This window comes from Rhinoderma darwinii, chromosome 4, assembly GCF_050947455.1.
Source record: "Rhinoderma darwinii isolate aRhiDar2 chromosome 4, aRhiDar2.hap1, whole genome shotgun sequence".
Lineage (NCBI taxonomy): Eukaryota > Metazoa > Chordata > Amphibia > Anura > Rhinodermatidae > Rhinoderma > Rhinoderma darwinii.
This window is the reverse complement of record NC_134690.1, coordinates 298,842,378-298,864,809: the sequence shown is the minus strand read 5'-3', so window position 1 is coordinate 298,864,809 and position 22,432 is coordinate 298,842,378. Positions and strand designations below refer to the sequence as shown.

The 22,432-nt window shown below is 43.4% G+C and overlaps 1 protein-coding gene across 11 annotated transcripts in view; it reads left to right on the top strand.

Annotated features, from left to right (window-relative positions):
• Positions 1-22,432, top strand: part of PEX3 (peroxisomal biogenesis factor 3) — a 219,380-nt gene that overhangs the window by 133,701 nt on the left and 63,247 nt on the right. The gene's annotated exons all lie outside the window — the stretch shown is intronic.

The following is a 22,432-nucleotide window of genomic DNA, read 5'->3' as shown; positions in this document are numbered from 1 at the left end:
AGATCCTGTAGTTGCTTCTGGCCCGTTATGTCCCTCCTCCTTCTTGTATGCTTCACCCTCCTTTCTTAATCTAAGTTGGGGGCTGAATTTATTTTACGTTTACTTTGTGACTTCTTCCTTTCTCCTAAAAGTTGAGCTTAATGACACTTGTTTGTGCTTTATTTAAGGAAAATGTTCAGCCTAAGCGGCCTATAAAGAAATGTAGAGTCTGTAAGAAGTCACTGTCCTCATCATATAAGAAGGCATTATGCTCTAAATGCATTTAGAAATTAGTGGTGGATGAAGCACTGTCATTTTTGGATTGTATAAAATCTATTATAAAGGAGGAAGTTAGCTCTGCTATTACTCTCCAGATAGATGCTACTTCTCCTAGGCCTTCTACTTCTACATCAGATGATACTACCGGTATGCCCTGCAGTATGATGGAAGATACTGTGTGTCTTCTAAAAGCCATTTGGGCAACCATTAATACAGAGGATACTAAGGAACCAATTTCCATTCAGGATCAGATGTTCCAGGGCCTGGGGGAAAGGAGGAAACGTGTATTTCCGGTTCATAAGAATGCAAAGAAACTAATAACTAAGGAGTGGAAGGATCCAGAAAAGAGATCAACTGTTTCTGATTCCCTCAAATGGAAATATCCTTTTTTCAGAGGAAGATTCTGAGCTCTGGGACAAAGTTCCCAGAGTGGATGAACCTGTTACAGGTATCTCTAAAAATTCCTCACTACCATTTGAAGACATGGGATTACTTAATGATACAATGGATAAAAAAGCAAAAGCTCTTTTAAAAAGAACATGGGAAGCTTCCATAGCGATGTTTAGGCCCGGGATTTTGGCTACCTGTACGGCAAGAACCCTCTCTATCTAGATCGATCAACTGGGATGTCATCTTGCTGCTGGTACTCCGGTACTCCCACAGAGGATATAATTTCCTCCTTACCAAATCTAAAAAAAGCTTCAAATTCCCTAGCAGATGCCTCAGCAGATATAATTAAACTTTCAGCTAGATCCGCTGCCTTATCCAATGCAGCAAGAAGATCTACTTGATTAAGGATCTGGTCGGTAGATCCTCGTTCTAAGAACAAGCTGGTAGGCATTCCTTACGAGGGAAAACTGCTGTTTGGATCAGGATTAGATGACATCCTAGAAAAGGCTGCCGAGAAGAAAAAGAAGTTTCCTGTGAAACAGAATTTTTTTCAGCAGCGAAGATCCTTTCGGACCCAAAAGAAGAATCATTTTGGAAGCGGACAGGATTACAGGAGGAAGCAGGAGTCCTCAAAATTCCAATCATATAGAGGCAAGGGGAAAAATTTCCTGTTCAATAGTCCCGCCAACCTCCACACTGACGCCAGAGTTCCGGTAGGGGGCAGGTATTTTTTGGTGGTCTGGAAGAACATCTCGCCTTCCCCCTAGATCCTAGGTATAATACATCATGGCTAATAACTAGAATTTTTTTGCCTCCCCTCCACAAAGATTCCTATACATGAATCGTCTTTCTGCAAAATGTCAGATATCCTTGGAAAAGGAGATTCTACTTCTTCTTCAGAAGCAAGTTATTATTCATCGGCCAGAATCCCAAGAAGGCCAAGGGTTCCATTCTCCTGTATTTCTCATTAAAAAAAATAACAGACAGCTCAGCAAGGGCCATAATAAATTTTGAAAGCTCTCAACCATTCTCTAACATACAAAAAATTCAAGATGCAGACCATAAAATCGACAGTAAATCTTCTATCTTCAAGCTGTCGTATGGTTACACTAGATCGAACAGACGCCTACTACCACATTCCAATTCATCCAGAACCTCATATGGTCTTGAGGACAGCTCTTATTTTTCCAAAACAAACTGTAATGTCAGGATAGGGAGACAGACAGGTGAGCCCTAATCTATCCGCCACTCAGTCCCTGCCTACTTGCACAGCCCGTCCTAGGCGACGGCGTACAACTGGGCGACGGTCCCTACGCTCAATATGTGCACGACAGACAAACAAGACAAGGGAACACAAAAGCAAAGGAATGTGGGGCAGATGCCCACGGCAACACCGTGAGCCACAGAGTAGTGAACGAGCCGAGTCAAACCAGGAGTGTACGTGGTAACAAATGCAGAGCAGGAGAATAGTCCGTCAAGCCAGGGTCAATATGAAGCAGGGATCAATGGTAACAGCAGGAACAGCAGAGCCAGGAAACAAGAGAATTACAGGCAAAGGACAAGCAGCAAATGAAGGTATAAGTAAACCAAGGGCGGGAGCTAGAACCGTCTGGCCAGGCTGCGATATGCTCTCCCACTCCTCAGCCTACCAGCCTGAGTGGTAGCAGATCGAGTCACTAGCAGACCTAGGAACAGATGCAGGCTGATTAACCACGGGCGTCGACACAGAAGCTGTGTCAGGCAAATCCTTCACACAAACGTAATCATTTTCAGTTTCAAGCTCTCTCTTTCGGAGGGGCGTGGCTAGCTGCGGACCGGAGCGGACGCTTCCTCATAGAGCTCCTGAGTCCACCGACCGAAACCGGGGGAATTCGTCCCGCTGACTTACGCTACTGACTCACCAGTAGGAGCATCTCTCTCCCTGAACCGCCACACACAGTTAGAGCTCTCTGTGGCCTCATTTGGCCTAAGAAAAAGTTGCGGCCTAGCGTTGCGAGTGAAGCCGCGGCCTCGATTATAACAGGCGCGGCGGCCGCACATCATCTCCCCTCTCCCACCGCACTCACCGGAGTTTCCTTGGACCGCTTCACCCTTCCTTCACGATCCTCCATCCTCGCCCTAGTGTCGGTGATCAGAGGGGGCTGCTCCAACACCTTTGTTTCAGCCATTGGCCCACTTTTGGACTTGCGGCCTAGAGTAACAGGCGGAGCCGCGGCCTCGATTTTGGAGCTACCCGCTCACAGACGCGAACGCGGCCTTCTCAGCTACCGGACACCGCGCTGGAATCTTTGCAGGGGAGAACCTGTGTACCTGTGGCCGTGCTGACTCTACAGCCTGAGGGCCTGGCGGTGAGAGGGAGAAGGGGACAGAGTCCAACAGGCCATCACCTTACCTGCTAGCCCCCTGCACTTGGTTGGTGTGTGCCGTTTGCAGTGACCCACGTGCCTGCACAGATTGGGTCCCTGATCCTAGTGCATGACAACAGCTCTTACTCCATTTCAAGGTAGGAGATACTAGACTGTTTCCTACCCTTTCATTGCCTGTCAGGCCTACGTTAGACCTGGAAACGCTGGTGGCCGTCCACACACCTGCACTTTACTCCACCTATATAACACCGGAATATACCTGCAGTTTAACCCCACAGTGCCATCTTGAACCATATCGCTAATACCACCATACTACTATATGAACGAGCTTGGCTCTAATTTTTGAGAAGGACCTATTTCCTACAGATTTGCATCTCTTGTGTGTGAGACAAACCTCCGTACCTATGTCACATTAACTTTGTCACTCCTCTCGGATCGACATCCAAAAGCTTTGTCTTCATTAATGTATTCTCCATAACTTTACGCATGGTCTAACTACCTGATTCTACTAACCCGCAGACCTAACTGCTTGTATAATGGTTAAAATTGGGCAACAAAAAACAAGAGACGTTACTGTACAGCCTAAAGCCAATAGCCTGGATAATAAGTCCCAACCCCCAAGCGTCCGTGATCACCTTTCTACTGCTACTCGACACGAGAAAGAAATGTCTGCTAAGGCCCAGGCTGCACCCGTAGTGGATGCTGACCGTGACATGGATGATGCCACGTCTACCAGGGACTTGCCAATTTCCAGATCCTTTATTAGCAGGGTTTTAAACAAGGCACTCGAACCGGTCGTCAAGGAGCTCAGTGACATCAAACAGAAGTCCGCCAGATTGGCAACAGAGTTGAGCAGCTGGAGTCTGCTCAAGCCCATCTCATCAATTACACTGAGGCTTCTACGTCCTCTTTTCTCGTCTGTCAAACCCGCCTGAAAGACTGGTTGGAGGACCAAGATAAAAGAGGGCGTCGTAATAACTTACGCTTGAAGGGCGTATCTGAATCGATACCTGACTAATCCCTGCATACCTCGATCAAGCAAATTTTCACTCAAATACTTGGAGATAACTACCGGGACGAAATCAGCATGGAAAGGGTTCACAGGGCTCTACGAGCCAAACCTAAGCCCCAAGAACCTCCACGTGGCGTTATTTGCCGACTCTTCAGCTCAAAGGTCCGGGATGACATTTTGAAACATGCGAGACTCTGACCCCCTCTTGTGGGAGGGATCGAGAGTTTTTGTCTACCAGGATTTGTCGAGAGCCACGTTATCCAAGCACCAAATTCTTAAACCCTTTACTGAGGCTCTCAGGCGCAACAATATTGCATACAGGTGGCTATTCCCTTTCGGCATCTCCTTCATGACTGAAGGCAAAAGATATATGATTCGTAAGCATGTGGACCTGGAGGGTGCACTGGTGGCTTTAGGCATCCCTGACTTTTAATTTCTGGACTGGGCTACGGTTCAAAATCTGGCCGATTTACCATCATTACACGCCCTGGGAAACTGTCAATCCACACAGGATGGCCAAGAATCGTAAAAGACCTGGGAAATCGGCACCTAGCAGAGTCTCCATGGACGCTACTTGAGCCACTGGACTTTAGTGGGTACCAGCTGTTCCTCATATCCTTTTTTGTACTATGGCTCTTGGTTCCTTATATAAGCAGTTACGCTTCGCTACTTTTTTATAACCCCGTTATATGCATTCTGCGGGTTCACGCCCCCTTTTGATTGCTTTACAATGTTAGACCACTACATAATTACCTTTATTGTAATTCTATATGTTACCATTGCATAGACTTTTCTAAAACTACTATTTTGGTTTGTCGATCTGAGATGTACTATTAATATGGTACATACTTTGCCTACCTCCAGGCTTTTGTTTTGTTTTGTTATATCATTTTGTTTTGTGATACCAGTTTTAATCCTGTGTCTTTCCTTTATCGAGATGTTTTTTGTACCCGTTGAGATATTGAGGCCTCCACATAATAATGTGAAGTCTCTACTTGCTGTCCTACAGCTGTTTTCTTCTCACCCCTCTGCCATTGGGTCTCTTGGTGGTCCTACTCCTCTTTCTTCACCCCTTATACTTATCTATGACTAGTTCGGATATTTGTGTAACCTCACTTAACACTAAAGGCCTGAATGATCCCAGGAAAAGGAGTCAAATTTTAACGCTCCTGAAAAAAGATAGGGCTGATGTCATTCTTTTGCAGGAAACCCACTTTAAATCACTAAGGATACCCACTCTCTCACATCACCATTACACAACATGGTTTCATAGCACTCATCCTTCCTCCTCCTCTAAGGGGGTTAGCATAGCCTTCATCCACTCATTGTCTAAATCTGACCCAGACGGCAGATTCCTTTTCATTAAGGGAACTCTTGCTGGCTCACCTATCTCCTTTGCTAATTTATATGCTCCAAATCAGGGACAGCCTCAGTGGTTAATCAAAACATTAAACTTATTTAAGGATTTTGCAGAGGGACATTTAGTGGTGGGGGGTGATTTTAATGTTTCACTAGATCCCCTGCTAGATACGTCCTCCACTAGACAGACTACTGCACATTCCTCCCTCAAAAGAATTAAGAGCTGCCTCCAACACCTAAACCTGATAGATGTCTGGCGACTTCATTTCCCCACAACCAAGGATTATTCCTTTTATTCCCATGCCCATGGGACCCACCACAGGATTGATTATCTTTTTATTTCCAGTAGACATCTGCCCATGGCGACTGTCCCTCGAATAGGTTTGATAACTCTATCTGACCATGCCCCCATTTCTCTTAACCTCAATATGGAGACTCTGCCCCCCAAGGCGTGAACTTGGTCTTTGAATGAAACCCTCTTAGATGATCCCCGCAATGTAACTTCCCTATCTGCCCATCTTGTCGACTTCTTTCATAGAAACGAAACTCCTGATGTTTTAACGCCAATTGTGTGGGAAACTCACAAAGCCTTCATCAGAGGTGAACTTATTGCACTTTGTGCCGATTGCAAAAAGCAAAGGGAGATAGAGCTCAACTCCATACTCTCACAGATATCTGCTCTTGAGAGAGTTGGTAAACGCTCACAAGCACTTGAGATACAAAGGGATTTGAGTGACTTGCGGAAGAAGTTGAAGGACTTGCTTAATATTAAATCAGCAAAAATGTATCAGCGTAGCTCTTTCAAATTTTATGCACATGGGGACAGAGGTTCCAAAGTCATGTCCAAACTTCTTAACCCCTTAATGACCAGCCTATTTTAGACCTTAATGACCAAGCCATTTTTTACGTTTTTCAATCGTCGCATTCCAAGAGCTATGACCTTTTTATTTTTGCGTCGACATAGCTGTATAAGGTCTTGTTTTTTGCGTTACAAGTTGTATTTTTTAATAGCACCATTTTGAGGTACATATTATTTCTTGATTAACTTTTATTAACTTTTTTTGGGGGGGGAATAGAAAAAAATCTGAAATTTCGCCACTCTTTTTTGCATCCTAAATCTACGCCGTTTACTGTGTGGTATAAATAACACAATAACTTTATTCAGCGGGTTGTTACGATTGCAACGATACCAAATTTGTATAGTTTTTGTATGTTTTACTACTTTTACACAGTAAAAACACTTTTTTTTCTAAATTATTTGTTTTTGTGTCTCCATATTTGAAGTGCCGTAATGTTTGTTTTTTTTCGCTGATGCGGTTGAATGAGGGCTTTTTTTTTGCGGGACGACTTGTAGTTTTTATTGGTACCATTTTGGAGTAGATGCGACTTTTTGATCACTTTTTAATTACATTTTTTTAAAGTCAGGATTCACAGAAAACAGCAATTTTTCTGTCGTTTTTTATTTAATTTTTTACGGCGTTCACCGTGCGGGTTAAGTAATGTAATAGCTTTATAGTCGGGGACGTTACGGACGCGGCGATACCAAATATGTGTAACTTTTTTACTTTATTTTGTTTTTTTAATAGTAAAGCAGTTTGTAAGGGGAAAAAGTGATTTTTTCATTTTTTGTTCACATTTTTTTTTTTATTAACTTTATTAAACTTTTTTTTTTACTGTTTTACTAGTCCCACTAGGGGACTATAATATGCGATTCTGCGATCGCTATTATAATACACTGCAATACTTCTGTATTGCAGTGTATTATTCCTGTCCGTTTAAAACGGACAGGCATCTGCTAGGTCATGCCTCCGGCATGATCTAGCAGGCATTCGCTCCAGGCAGACCTGGGGGCCTTTATTAGGCCCCCGGCTGCCATTGGAGACACAGACACTCGGCGATCGTATCGCCGGGTGTCGGTGGGGGAGAGGGAGCTCCCTCCCTCTCTCCAAAACCACTCAGATGCGGTGCTCGCTATTGAGCACCGCATCTGAGGGGTTAAACGGGTGAGATCGATACTAATATGGATCTCACCCGGCAGAGCAGGGACGCTCCTAGCCCTCAGCTGCCTCTACTAGCTGAGAGCAGGGAGATTTGACAGCTCCCTGCTCTGTTTACTTATTCCGATGCCGCGACGTAAAAAGTCTATGGCATCGGAATAAGGCCCGTTCGTGACCGACGTAGAAACACGATGGGCCGGTCACTAACTGGTTAAAAAGGATGTAGAACAATCCTTTATCAAGGAGATCAAGACTCCCTCAGGTTCCCTATCTTCTGATACTGGAGATATAACAAAAGAGTTCTTACAATACTATACATCGCTATACAATTTTCCAGAACCTCCGGACTCGTGCACTCTCAGTGATCAATTTCTGCAACATATAAACCTCCCCTCCCTCACAGACGAAGATAGAGACACTCTCATCCAGCCTTTTACATTAGACGAACTGTCCAGGGTTTTCTCATCAATACCTAATGGTAAAAGTCCTGGACCTGATGGCTTCCCCATTCGCTACTATAAAAAGTGTAAACCGATATTACTCCCCAAATTCCTTGCTGTATGCAATAGTCTTTTGGGTGGTTCTTATCTGCCACTGCAAGCTTTGGAAGCATATATTACCCTGTTACCTAAAGAGGGTAAGGATAGTGCAGAATGTGGAAGCTATCGGCCCATCTCACTTTTTAAAACTGATCTCAAATGGTGGGCAAAACTCCTGGCCAACAGTCTCAACCCTCTCCTCCCCCACTTGATCAACCCTGAATAAGTGGGGTTTGTACCCTCGAGAGAAGGCAAGCATAATACCACTAGACTTCTTAACAAAATTCATTATACAACACAGAAGGGGATCCCTTTAGTATTACTAGGGACCGACGCCGAGAAGGCTTTTGATAGGGTCAGGTGGGCGCATAAATGGCACAATCTCACCTACTTTTGACATAAATAACGGTACGCGACAAGGTTGCCCCCTCTTCCCAGCCTTATTCATCCTCACCTTAGAAACACTTATTCAGAAACTTATACAGACTACTGATATCTTAGGCATACAATTGGGGAACCACAACCACAAAACCTTCTGCTGTTGATCACAAACCCTAAGCAGGCATTTCCCATGATGAAACAAGCTTTTAATTCCTTTGGTTATGTGTCATAGTTCAAAATTAATTATTCCAAGTCGGAAGTCCTTAATGTTTCTGCGCCACTGGCGGATATATGTGACATACAACAGCTGGCCCATTTCCAATGGCCACAACATAACCTCAAATATCTGGGCGTCAAGCTTACTAAAAAATCCTCACAATTTTATGCTGCCAATTTCGTCCCCTTACTAAACAAAATTAAAACCCAATTAAATTCCTTGTGGATTCCCTTTCTATCCTGGGTGAGGAGAAAAAATTATCTAAAGACTTACATTCTCCCTAAAATCTTATATGTGCTTCAAACTATACCCATTCATCTGCCCAATACTTTCTTTAACTCTATCAAATCTCTATTTTCCAAATTTTTCTGGAACGCTAAAAGCCACGACTAGCACACACACTTGATTCTCAAATCCCACTCCGGCGGAATGTGTCTCCCGGACATTTTAGCTTACTATAAGGCTATACACCTTAGCAGATGGGTTTCCTTGAATAGAATCAGTGATGCGTCCCCGACCCTGGATGCAGAGAGAGCTCTGCTTCCTCCAGGTTTACAAGCTCGACTCTGGTGTCCCTCTCTAAAAACTGGTCTTGCAAACTCCACAAGACCTACGATTAAAGGTACCATTTTAGTATCTCAGAAATTTTTCTGCAGTTGCACCCCAATGACAAAAGTACTACCGCTTACACCTTTCCACTTACTCCCGATACTCACAATCTGCACGGCTGGCCCTGATGCTTTCTGGTCTTCTTTAAAATATAATACTGTAGTTGACACTTTTGGAGATGGAAAAATTCTTGCCTTACAATCCCTTTTACCTACAGATACACACTCGAACCTCCCTTTTCTAAACTCCCTAGGTTTCAGAGAAACAAGCAACCGCTTTCTGAAGATGTTCCCGGATATCTCAGAACCCTCCTGGTTGGAGACATATTTGTTATTACCTGCTCTTCCAGGGCCTAGTCTCTAAGATATACTCTGGCTTGATTTTAGATGGCTCTCCTGCCAAGCCTAGTTTTCTACTAGCCTGGGAGAAGGAACTAGAGGTCACCTTCAGTAGGGAAGATACATCTTTTATTCTAGACGTGTTAAAATTCAGGTGAACTCTTTTAAGACCGCGACCAGGTGGTACAGAACTCCGGATTTTCTGTACAAAATTAATCTGATCCCATCCAACCAGTGTTGGAGATGTAATTCTGACGTGCGTAACATATCCCATATCTGGTGGGACTGCCCCTTGATCAGGCCCTTTTGGGATAAAGTGGCTGACACAATTCAGAGAGTTACGAAACAAACCCTCCCCCTCGGGTCCCCTCTTGTCCTCCTCTGGGCTCCATCGCAAGAGTTCTGCCCGAAACTTAATGATCTGATAACTCAAATGATTACAGTGGCCAAACTACTGATTCCACTCCACTGGAAGTCGACAGCACCCCCGACTTTCAGTGAGTGGTTAGATAGGATGGACTCCATTGGCAGGATGGAGGAGCTCTTGAGCTGGGAGCTAAGAAAGCATGATGGCTATCTGAAGGTGTGGACACTGTGGTTGACTTTCCGTGCCTCTAATCCCTCCCCATCCTGAGTTCCCCTTACCCCTCATGATCCTTGGTGGGTGGCTGAAGTTGTTTACCTTAGGATTGCACAGATTCTCTCCAAATGTGAAGACCCTAACATTACTCCTTTTTTTTTTTTTTTCAAACTCTGTATGACATCAGACCTTTCTCTTATATCACCTTATTGACTCAATTTTCTCATATTAGGACACGGGTACCCTGTTTATAGTTACTAATGTTTCTTCTTTATTGTTTCTCATCCTGTATTTTCATTATTGGAAAGAACTTCGGCCAGTGTCCCGTAAGCTTTCTCTACTGTTCCCCATGATCTATATACGGATGTTCTTTTTTTTATATATCTTGTTATATATCTTCAATAAAATGAAGATTTGATTAAAAAAGAAAAAGCTCTCTCTTTTGGGCTCAGTTCAGCCCCAAGAATTTTTACGAAAGTAATGGGAGAAGTTACGGCCTTTCTTCATCTAAACGGTGTCCAGATAATTCCTTATTTGGACGACTTCCTTATTTCAGCCCCATCCGCTTCTCAGCTGCTGCTAGATCTAAAACTGGTCCTTCAAGTTTTCTTTTCCCTAGGCTGGTTAATAAATAACAAGAAATCAGACCTCCTCCCAAACCAGAAGAAATGTTTCCTGTGGGTCCTCCTCAACTCCCTGAAAATGACCTCTTACCTTCCAGAAGAAAAACCGATCTCCATTCCATTAAAAATTTCTCTTCTGTGGAAACCGATACCACTCCATCCGAGAGATTATGACGATTTTAGGTATCCTAACATCAACAACCCCAGCAGTCCTCTGGGCACAAGCACATTCAAGACCCCTACAGTGGTTTCTCCTCTCTGTGTGGGACAAAGACCAAGCCTCCCTGGACAGGGGTTAAAATGCCTTCGACGGTGAGAATATCGCTACACTGGTGGAGTCCGAACCCTCAGCTAGTCATCACGACAGATGCCAGCAGTCAAGGCTGGGGAGCCCACACATCCTCTTCTCTGGCCCAGTGCTTATGGGATCCTCTCATGGAAAAGGCCTTTTCCAATCTGAGGGAACTGGCAGAAGTAAAAGAGGCGCTTTGGGCTCTACAATCATCTCAGCTGGGAAAACAAATAAAGGTCCTTTCAGACAATATAACCACCGTGGCATACCTGAACAAACAGGGAGGAAGCAGAAGCAAGAACCTGTACAGAGTAGCAGCTCAAATCTTGATGTGGGCAGAGAAAAACATCCTCTCACTGTCAGTGGTCCATGTAAGCGGCAAGGAGAATATAACAGCAGATTTACTCAGCAGAGTCTCTGAGGGAAGGCGAGTGGAAATTAAATCCTTATATCTTCAGTCAAATCATCCAAAGATGGGGGATGCCAGGTCTAGATCTGTTTGCTTCAAGGGAGAACCATCAAGTCCCAGGGTTTTATTCCCTTTCACACAAGGACGATTCATTGAAGGTAGATGCTCTGTCTCAGAGTTGGCCGAAAACTCTCCTCTATTCCTTTCCTCCATTCTCCTTGATTCTGAGGGTGTTGGCAAAGATCCAAGAAGAGAAGGCAATGGTAATTCTGATTATTTCTCATTGGGCCAGAAGATCTTGGTTCCCTCTTCTCCTCCAGCTGGCATCAGTGAATTACTGGTCTCTCACTCCCTTATCAGACCTGCTAACTCAGGGACCAGTCTTTCAGCCAAACATTCTTCAACTTTGTCTGATGGCTTGGATGAACGAATGAGCCAAAGTAATTAGGGGGTTTACTGATGGTGTGATTTCAACTATTTCGAATAGGAGAAAAAGAGTCACTTACAAGATATATCCGAGAGTCTGGCAAAAGTTCATCCTCTTTTTTCCCAGCACAAATGGGACAGTTCGTCTAGACCTAGCATTGCTTTGATCGGCTTTTCACAAAACAGTCCAGAAAAGGGCCTAACAACCAGCACTCTAAGGCCCTGTTCACACAGAGTTTTTTGACGTGGAAACCGAGCCGAAAAACTCTTCAAAAACCGCCCGGAAATGCCTCCCATTGATTTCAATGAGAGTTGGACGAGTTTTTTTACCGCGAGTAAAAAATACGCGTCGCGGTGAAAAGAAGCGTCATGACCCATCTTGAGGCGGTTTCCGCCTCCAAAACCCCATTTCAATCAGTCAGAAAGAGGAAAAAAACGCCTCGACGAGTGTTTTGACGAGTTTTTGTCAAACCACTGTGCAAGAAACCGTCTGGAGCAGTTTTTGCAGAAGGAATTTTCCTCCTGCAAAAAACTCTGTGTGAACACAGCCTTAGGGTGCATGTACAGCTCTGAATGCCTTTTTAGACTCTAAGTTAGCTGAGAATTCTTTCATTAAAGAGAAGCTTTCACCTCCCCATACATGTGCAGCTGAGTTCAGCATGTAATGGGTAGGCCTGCGCAAATACTGGGGCAGCTTACATTTTTTTTCTATCTTCCTCCGTTATTTAGATATGGGTGCCGTTATATTTGGCGCTGAATATTTAAATAACCCCCTGAACTCTCAATGGGGCGTGTACTGGCCAGGGGGCGTGTTACTATGCCTGTGACACTGTCCTATCAGATATGGACAGTGTTACAGATGGAGCAAGGAGAGAGAGTGTGCGCGCGCACGCTCTCACTCTTCAGCTTTCAAGATAAGTCTTCTGCCGAACTGGCAAGGGGGCGTGTCATTGCTACAGACAGTGTAAGAGCTGTGGAGAGGAGAGCACACATGTGCGCTCTCATCTCTTCAGCTCTTGTGAGAGATCAGTCTTGTACTTTGTATGCCGAACTGGCAAGGGGGCGTGTCACTGCTATGGACAGTGTAAGAGCTGGGGAGCGCTTGCACTCTCCGTATCAGAGACACGCCCCCTTGCCAGTTCGGCAGACAATGTACAAGACTGATCTCTCGCAAGAGCTGAAGAGATGAGAGCGCGCATGCGCGCTCTCCTCTCCACAGCTCTTACACTGTCCGTACCAGTGACACGCCCCCATGCCAGTCAGCAGAAGACTGATCTTGAAAGCTGAAGAGTGAGAGCGCTCACGCACACTCTCTCCTCTATCCTCGCTCTTGCTGTAACACTGTCCATATCTGATTGGACAGTGTCACAGCCATAGTAACATGCCCCCTTGCCAGTACACGCCCCGTTGACCGTTCTGGGGGTTATTTAAATATTGGGCGCAAAATATAACGGCATCGATATCTAAATAATGGAGGGAGGTAAAAAAAAATTTAAAGGGCCCCAGGGTTTGTGCAGCCCTCCCTATTACATGCTGCGCTCAGCTGTACATGTATGGGGAGGTGAAAGGTTCTCTTTAAGAGATTTTTAAAAGGTTGTGAAACTAGTAGTCCATTCCACAGTCGTCGTCCGTCCGTCGTCGTCGTCGCCCCCCCCCCCCTCCCGGTACCTAAACCTAGTGCTATCCGTACTGTCTACTGCTCCCTTTGAGCCAATATATACCATCTCTCTCAGGCTACTAACATTTAAAACCACTTTTCTCCTGGCAATTACAACAGCCAGAAGAATTGGAGAATTACAAGCTTTTTTCCTATAAAGCCCTTTACTTTACAGTTTTCCCTGACAGAATGATCCTAAGACACCAGCCTTCCTTTCTTCTAAAGGTTGTATCAAAATTCCACTGTCAACAGGAAGTTTCATTACCATCTTTTTCCCCAATCCATCTTCCAGCAAAAATCAGGAATATCATCACTTAGATGTCAGAAGATGTGTTCTGGGTTACCTAGAAAGAGTCGCTGACTTTAGGAAGACCGACCATCTACTTCTCCAATTTCAGGGAAAGAACAAAGGAAAGGCAGCAAGTAAAGCCACTATTGCCTGGTGGATTAGGATGACCATTTATGCTCGTTACCAAAACAAGAATGTTTCACCCCCAGTAAGTCTAAAAGCACATTCTACTAGAGCAGATTCCACTTCATGGGCTTAAGGGGCTTCAACTTCTATTGACTAGATATGTCGGGTGGCTACCTGGGCTAATCCCTTAACTTTCTTTCTGTTCAATCATTTTTATTAATTTTTTCAGAAAGAGTAGATGCATCATTTACATGTCGCAGCATGTTAAATATATATAGCAAAATTACAGCATCTTATTCATCGTGACAGCTTTGTGTCGGTAAAATAGTATAACAATACAACAATATAACAAAACAACAACATCGCTAGCAGCTTGTATATCTTCAAAAGGTCTCTTATGAAGAAGAATGATAATAATAATATGGTATTAGTTGCTTGTGTAAGAGCTATATTTGGTGGCAAAGAGGGCTGGTTATCCAGCAATTCCAGACGTTGGAAAATTTAGGGAAACTAAGATTGCCATATGCAATTATTCTTTCATAAGCATAAGAAGAATTGATTAGTAACAACAATTCCGCCTGAGTGGGTGTATCAGCACTCTTCCAATGCCTAGTTACAACTAGCTTCGCCATAGCCAATATTTTACATGACAGTATTCTATCTTTCGGAGGGATGTCTTCCATATTTAAGAACAGTAGGGCTAAGTGAGGGGATACAGGAATCCGTGTTCCAAACAAGGACTCTAGTAAAGCAAATACCTCTTTCCAATAGCTTAGTATTACTGGACATTCCCATAATATGTGTAATAGCGTGCCTCTATTGCCACACCTCCTCCAACATGTTTCTGAAACATCTGGGAACATGATATGTAATTTATCTGGGGTGTAGTACCATTGTAGATGGGTTTTCAAAGCTGCTTCTACCTGGGAGCTGCATTGCAACGACCTATGGATTTGGTTATATGCTTTCCTCCATTCTTCCTCTCCAAATGTTTTACCCAACATCCGCTCCCATAATAAAACATTGTGAGTTTTACGAAAGTCAGTGTGCCCTGACAGTATGTCATAAACCCCTTTAAGTATCTTAGTATGTTTGGCCAGAAAGCTGAAAAGTTTTACATTACAGATAGGATGTAGATTTTTTAAGGTTGATATAAAGTGTCTGACCTGTAGGTATTTATAAAAATCGCTTCTTGGAAGGGAGTATGAGAGCTTTAAATATTCAAAGGAGCTCAATACATCATTACAGTACAACTGCGATATTTGAGTGATTCCCCCCAACTTCCATTTGTTTAAATTTAAATGAGGAATGGCCAATTCCAATACTTCTAAAGGAATTTGCGAGTTGGTAAGAGGCGTACGATTAGTGGAGTGTTGTTGTATATAGGACCAACACCCTAGGGCTGCTTTAGTGAATGGGGATACTTGTGAAGGCGTGGCTATGTTCCAAAACTCGAGAAACATGAGGGCTTTCAAGCTAGCAGGATATACATATGATGTTTCTATTTGAACCCAAGGCACTGAGAGATTAGCCGCCCACCCCGGACTGAAAAGTGCTACCAAAGTGGAAGCATAATAGGCATAAATATCTGGTATACCCAATCCCCCTGATCTTCTATCTCTGGTCAAAATATGTGTTGCAACACGTGGCTTGCGAAAAGACCAAATAAATTTCATGATAGCTTGTTGGATACATTTAAAGAAGGATTTTGGAACGGCTATTGGGACCGTTCTAAACAAGTATAACAGTTTAGGTAATAATAACATTTTAAAGGCTGCAATCCTGCCTATCCAAGACACTTCAAATTTATGCAATCTAGCCATTTCAACCTGGATTGCTTGTAAAAGGGGCTCATAGTTTGATCTGTATAACGACTTGTGGGATTTTGTTAGAGTTATACCCAGGTATGTGATACCTTTATCTCTCCAGTCAAATGGATATCTATACTTAAGGAAATGAAGTACAGAGGGAGAAATGTTTAGTGGTAATATTTGAGACTTCTGGGTATTTAATTTGTATAGTGAGACTTGTCCAAATTTCTGAATGCAATCTAAGGTGGCTTCTAAGGAATCCTCTGGGGAGGCTAAGGAAAGTATAATGTCATCTGCATATAAGGAGATTGTATGAAATTGGTTGTCAATACATATACCATGAATATTTGTGTGTGTTCGTAGAATGTGGGCTAGGGGTTCCATAGATAGTATAAACACAAGGGGGGATAGAGGGCAACCTTGTCTAGTACCGTTTGTAATTTGGAAAGTGTCAGACAGCACTCCGTTAGTATATACTTGGGCTGACGGGCACGAATATAGAGCTTTGATCGCATCGATTATACATCCTTTGAACCCCATCTTTCCCAACGTAGAAAAGGCATATCCCCAATGGATACGATCAAACGCTTTTTCAGCGTCTAGGGCTAGCATTACCGAAGGTATCTCTGATTGTTCTATAGTGTGTAGGATCCCTAGCACTCTACGAGTATTGTCTGAGGCCTGTCTACCCTTTATGAATCCTGCTTGATCTTCCTTGATCAGTGTGGGCAGTAGGGGGGCCAATCTCATAGCCAGTATTTTTGCGTATATTTTAACGTCTACATTCAATAGTGAGATAGGACGAAAGTTTTGAGGGGCATCTATAGTTTTCCCTGGTTTCGGAATGGTGACGATTAAGGCAGCTTGGTTTTCGGCTGGCAAAGATCCCGAGTCCATTGCTTTCTGAAAAAATCTACACATATACGGCAATAATGTTTCCTGTAGTGATTTATAGTACATATTGGTAAGTCCATCTGGGCCAGGGGATTTGCCGTTGGGCATTAGTTTAAGAACATCAGAAATTTCCTTTTCTAAGAACGGTGCATTTAAACTAGCCAATTGGGTCTCAGAAAGATGAGGTAGATTTATTTTTTGCAAGAAGGCTTGGATGTCTGCTTCCGACGGATGTGGGGAGAAAGGGTCTTTTCCCAAATTATATAAAGAAGCATAAAAAGCTTGAAATTGATTAGCAATGTCTGTGGGGTGTGTTATTTTCATTTGGGTGAGGGGATCTGTCAGATATGGGATCTTGGCTTTTTGGTATTGCGCCTTCAGTCTAGCTGCCAGCAGCTTGCCGGCCTTATTGTTCTGTGAGTAATATCTCGCTTTGGTTTTTTTGAGGTTCTTCTCGTAATCTGAGAGTAAACTGCATCTAAGGCGTTGTCGGAGAGTGAAAAGCTTTTCAGCGTTTTGTGGCGTCTGCCTAATTTTATTTTGGGTTTCCATGTGGTGAATTTCTGCTGTAAGGGAAGAGATTAAGGCCATTTTCTGTTTTTTAACTATATGTCCCAAGCGAATGAGAGTACCTCTAATAAAGGCTTTGTGGGCATTCCATAGGGTAAAATCATTAATCTGGGAATTGTCGTTTTGTTGGAAGTATTCCCGAAGGTCACTAGCAATAGTTTGTTTATGTTCCGAATGGGACAATAAAAAAGGGTTACATCTCCAGAGGTAGGTAGAGTTAGCTATATTACTTTCCTCAATTGTCAAGGTTATTACCGCATGGTCCGACCATTTAATGGTCTCTATAGATGATTTTGTAGTAGAAAAGAGCAATTCCTTGTCCACTAGAAACATATCTATGCGGGAGTAGCTATTATGGGTTGTGGAGTAGAAAGAGTAATCCTTCTCTGTGCTATGTTGAGCCCGCCAAACATCATATAGTTCTTGTTTTAATACCAAAGGTCCAAGTTGAGCCTGAGATTGCCGCGTGGGATTCGTGGTATCCAGAGAGACATCAGCTATAGCGTTAAAGTCTCCACAGATTACCACCCTTCCCTGGCGAAATTTGTTCACTATTCGGAATATTTTATGAAGGAAACGAATTTGGTGACGATTGGGAGCATAAACGTTTACAATTGTATAAGTTACGTTGTTAATCATGCAGATTAATATAATGTATCTACCATTTGGGTCAATATGGGCCTGAATCTTTTGGAAAGCTACCGAGTTTTTTATAGCTATTAAAACTCCCCTGGACTTGGCCGTGTAATGTGCTTGGAATGTATGAGGAAATAAATGGTGATTGATGCGATTCGCATCTGTTTGTAATAAATGTGTTTCTTGGGCACATAGAATATCACATACTATAGATTTTGCTTCTTGCCACATATGTGCTCTTTTATGCGGGCTGTTAAGACCGTTAACGTTAAGTGAGGCTAATTTAATAACCATTGTACCTATAAAGAGAAGCTGTGTGTTGTCTTATCTGAGGAGGTAATAGTTTTGTTTCCCCCTTACCTGTGTGTAGTGTGTTCAGCTCATTAATTTCCTGCCGATCATATTCACAATAGGTTTCTCTGCTGCTAGCACAAGAACATAAAAAAGAAATAAACAAAGAACAATAGATTCTATATAAATCTAGCACGAACCATGAACAGATAAAACTGTTCATCAGAAAAGGGGCAAAGACAGTCAGCTTGATGTCGGGCCAACATGACCGCAACTACACCAATATTAGCTAAGCTTCGGTTAAGCCTTCGATGAAGAATATTCCGTCACGTCTTCGACCAGCCGAGGTAGGGGAGAGAAGAAGACACATATCAATTCTTTCATCTTTTGCGTTGCTTACGATGATCCACCATCTGCCATTCATCTCTTATTCTTTGGGGGGGGTGGTTAGATGGTTGTTCTTGTATCTGTATCGTTATGTCCCAAGCTTTCAGCAATTCCACTCCCTCCGAGATGCTTCGGATCACGTGTAAAGAATTATTCCGATGAATAATTAGGCGGACCGGGAATCCCCAGCGGTATAAGATCTTGTTGACCCTTAGGGCATTTGTTATAGGGGCCAAACATTTTCGTAACTGCATCGTCGCCGCTGAGAGATCTGTAAAAATGGATATCATACTATATTGTGCTGGCGTAGCCTCTTTTTTCTTGAGCGATGACATCAATTGTTCCTTGATATGATAGAAATGAATACGGGCTATTACATCACGTGGTATTTCGTCCGCAAGATGTTTTGGTTTTGGAAGTCTATGAATTCGGTCTATAATAATATCCCTTGGGGAACATCCAGGAAGCATGGTTTTAATAAATTCTTGTGCAAATTTAAGCAGATCTGGCGCAGCGACCTCTTCAGGGATCCCTCTGATCTTAATATTGTTTCTACGGGATCTGTCCTCTAGGTCAGCCATTTTTGCTTTTAACTGAGTAACTTCTGTTTCTAGGTCGTAGTGTGCATCAATCACCTCATTATGAGACACAACAAAATCACTTAGTTTGGATTCAGCATGTTGAACTCTCAGTTCTACATCTTGTATTGCTGATGACAAGGGATGTAACATTTTAGCAAATCCTGCTTGCAGAGAGGTGCTAAGAGCCTGAAGCATGGTCTTCATTGCAAGCTCTGTGACCAAATTAGCTGAGGAGGGCATATCATCTAAGTTGTTTCCCTCTGACAAAGGGCCCCCAGGGGTTATATAATCTCCTACCTGAGTCGCTAGAGGTGCCGGAGAGAATCGTTTCTGCCTCTCTTGAGACGAACTCCTAGAGCTCGGCAATGGCGGCGACGGAGATGCAGAGGTAAGTGCAGACGATTGGAGATGGCGCCCCCGTCTTCCTGAATGAGCGAGGGCTGAAGCTGGGAAACCCTGTATCTTTTTCCTCGTCTTTGCTGCAGTGAGTGGAGGAGCTGTCATCGGGACCGAGGCACTTCTCCTCTGAGTAGCTGTGGCCTTATGGAGGCAATGCGGAGAGTGTGAAGGTGGTTCGGAGGTAAGGGAGCCCGCCAAGGAGCACGAGTCTCCTCCATCTTGGATTTCTTCTGCCTGCCGTGGCGGGAAGAAGTCCGTGAGCTTGGTAGGTCTCGGAACGGGCCTCCGACGTCTCGGCATGTCGGGTTAGTGCTCCGGTCTGTGTGGGGAGCTGATTTCGGCCAGAAGTTGTGCTGGTTCTAGGGCTTTAGTAGCTTTTTTGTAGGTTCTGGTGCAGGAGCTCAATACTCACGCGGCCATTCGGATCGACCGCCAAGCCACGCCCCCCCTTAACTTTCTTTAACCCCTTCCCGACATTTGACGTATGATTACGTCATAGCCGGGTTGGGGAAGTATGGAACGGGCTCACGGAGTGAACCCGCTCCATACGATGCGGGTGTTGGCTGTATGATCCTGCTCGTTTAACCTGTTAAATGCCACGGTCAATAGCGACCGCGGCATTTAAATCATAAGAAAGAGGCTGGCGACCCCCTCTACCACCTCAATGCGCAATGCAATTGTGGGGTAGCGATGGTTGCTATGGCTGCCTGGGGGGCATAATGAAGGCCCTCAGGTCTGCCATCTTTGTGCTCCTACGAAGCCTGTCAGAAAGACGATATACTGCAATACATTAGTATTGCAATATATCGTGCAAGCGATCCAACGATCGCTGGTTGAAGACCCCTAATTAAAAAAAAAAGTAAAAATTAGTAAAAAAGAGTTAAAAAAAAAAAACCTTTTCCCATTTTCCCCTTAGAGCATACTAAAAATAAATATAATTGGTATCGCCGTATCCGTAAAACTCTGAACTATTACAATATATCATTATTTAACCCGCACGATGTACGCTGTAAAAAAAATTGTAAACCGCAGAATCGCTTTATTTTGGTCACCTCATCTCCCAAATATTTTTTTATAAAAAGTGAGCAAAACGTATGTACCCCAAAATGGTATCATTAAAAACTACAGCCTATCCCGCAAAAAATAAGCCCTTATACCACTTAATCGATGGAAAAATAAAAAAGTTATGGCTCTCAGAATTTGGCGACACAAAATAAATTACATTTTTTACACATTGTTTTTTAATTGTAAAAGTAGTAAAATATAGAAAAAACTGTATGTATTTGGTATCGCCGTAATCGTATTGACCCGCAGAATAAAGTTAACATGTTATTTTAATTGCACAGTGAATTCCATAAAAACTAAGCGCAAAAAACAATGGAGGAATCACTATTTTTTTTCATTTTCTACCCCACAAATAATTTTTTCCCGTTTCCTAGTACATTTATGGCAATGAATGGTGCTACAAAAAACTACAACTCGTCCCGCAACAATCAAGCCCTTATAGGACTATATCGACGGAAAAATTAAAAAGTTATGACTTTTGAAAGGTGGGGAGGAAAAAACGAAAATTTAAATCTGAAAGTTATTTACGAAGGGAAGGGGGTTAAACATTACAAATTAGATGTTTTGTCAGACAGGGACTTGTCCTTTGGGCATAAAGTCCTTTCGGCAGTTGACCCTCCCTAAATTCAAAATACCCTGTTGTTCCTCCTATGAGTTCCGTTGTGGAGGTGCCAGGAAAAGATGAAAATTACTCTTACCGGTAATTGGATTTCCGTAAACCTCCACAACGGCACGGGCTTTCACCCCACCCCCATAAGTTTGTTATTTTACACCTAAATATTGAATTATTGTATAGATGTACTCCTGTTATTACTGGATAAGGTATGGAGGAGGGGCCTTTTATTTCTGTGTCCATGTTGTTTCCTGTCCCTCCTATGAGTGCCGTTGTGGAGGTTTACGGAAAATACAATTACCGATAAGAGTAATTTTCATCTTTCACAGTGCGGAACAGTGAAAGGAATGAAGGGGAAGCAACGCACGAGCGCTGTGGCCTCTTCAAAACAGATGATTGGCGGCAGTTTCGAGAGTCGGACCGCCACCGATCCAATTTTGATGGCTATCCTGAGGATAGTCCATTTTTTTTATCTTTACAAAACCCCTTTAACATAAAGTGACATACTTGATGTTGAAAGTTGAGTAGACAGAGTTCTTTTTAGCATACATTGTGACTGTACTTGGATATCATTAGACATGCCAGAAGATATGTTACTGTTAAAGTAGGGTTTGTTTCTTAAATGGATTGTCCCAAATGGACATCCCCTTTCCATATGGCCAAATAGTGTACATGGACGTCATACAGGACAGTCTCTGTGTTCCAACAATACAGAAAACTTTGTGCTGTTAGGTCCAACTAGAGAACCCTCAGGTTTACTAAAGTAGCTCACACTATAAACACTGTATTTAAAGAGGCTCTGTCACCAGATTTTGCAACCCTTATCTGCTATTGCAGCATATAGGCGCTGCAATGTAGATTACAGTAACGTTTTTATTTTTTTAAAACGAGCATTTTTGGCCAAGTTATGACCATTTTTGTATTTATGCAAATGAGGCTTGCAAAAGTCCAAGTGGGCGTGTTTAAAGTAAAAGTCCAACTGGGCGTGTATTATGTGCGTACATCGGGGCGTTTTTACTACTTTTACTAGCTGGGCGTTCTGACGAGAAGTATCATCCACTTCTCTTCAGAACGCCCAGCTTCTGGCAGTGCAGATCTGTGACGTCACTCACTTCCTGCCCCAGGTCCTGCATCGTGTCGGCCACATCGGCACCAGAGGCTACAGTTGATTCTGCAGCAGCATCAGCGTTTGCAGGTAAGTAGCTACATCGACTTACCTGCAAACGCTGATGCTGCTGCAGAATCAACTGTAGCCTCTGGTGCCGATGTGTCCTCGTCGTCCGACACGATGCAGGACCTGTGAGTGACGTCACAGCG